Genomic DNA, 833 nt, shown 5'->3' on the forward strand with positions numbered 1-833 from the left:
GGGTTTTGCCCGAGTGTTGTTTCTCCCCATGACTCTCTCTTTAATGTGAAAGGTGCAATTGAATTCCTCAATAGTAAACACATTGATGTGCAAAGTTTCCCTTGAGGTCTACCGCAGCTCTGAGGTTAATGTTACCGGGCCAGTTTAGTGTGGCACGGTTAAGAAGTTAAATATTTGCTGCAATTACCTGGATGAGGAATTTCATCCACACATCCTTCATCCTCCCTGCACATCTTTGGAAGAGGAGCTTAAAGAGCCTCAGCTGTAACACATTTTGAAATGTTTTGAGTTCTGAAACCCCATCAAGGAAAACAAGGTCTGGAAATTACAGGTTTGTTTGTTTAAGAAATATGAAAAAAATGTAGGTAGGAGGTGAAAATATTCCACAATCCATAATTGTAGCCTTTCCCTCAAAAGGGTTGCATGAGTTTTGGATCAGGGCTCTCACAATAGGTGAAATGTAAAGATCATTTTATGTTCCATTTTCACCTACAAGCAACACTTGATTGCTTTTTATCATCTCACCGGGAGCTGAAGGTACTTGGAAAAGGAGTGGCACCTAAAGCGATAGTAGATAAGTGTGCTGATAGATTTATACTCACTGGAATTACATGAATTCTAAATATGAGGGTGGTTTCATCCTGCAACAAGTAGCACTCAAAACGGCCAGATATCTGCACAAAAGCTAAGGAGATCAGAGAAAAGCGTGTCACAAAAGTGAAGATTACAATAAACCTCCATATCTGATGTACAAGGGCAGAAAAAATGGAGCAAACAACCGATCCTTGATTGTTATTTAAGGAATGTTAAGTAACATCCCTAGCATAAAAACA

Source organism: Oryzias latipes, chromosome 12 (genome assembly GCF_053564925.1).
Source record: "Oryzias latipes strain Hd-rR chromosome 12, Olatipes_Hd-rR_3.1".
NCBI lineage: Eukaryota > Metazoa > Chordata > Actinopteri > Beloniformes > Adrianichthyidae > Oryzias > Oryzias latipes.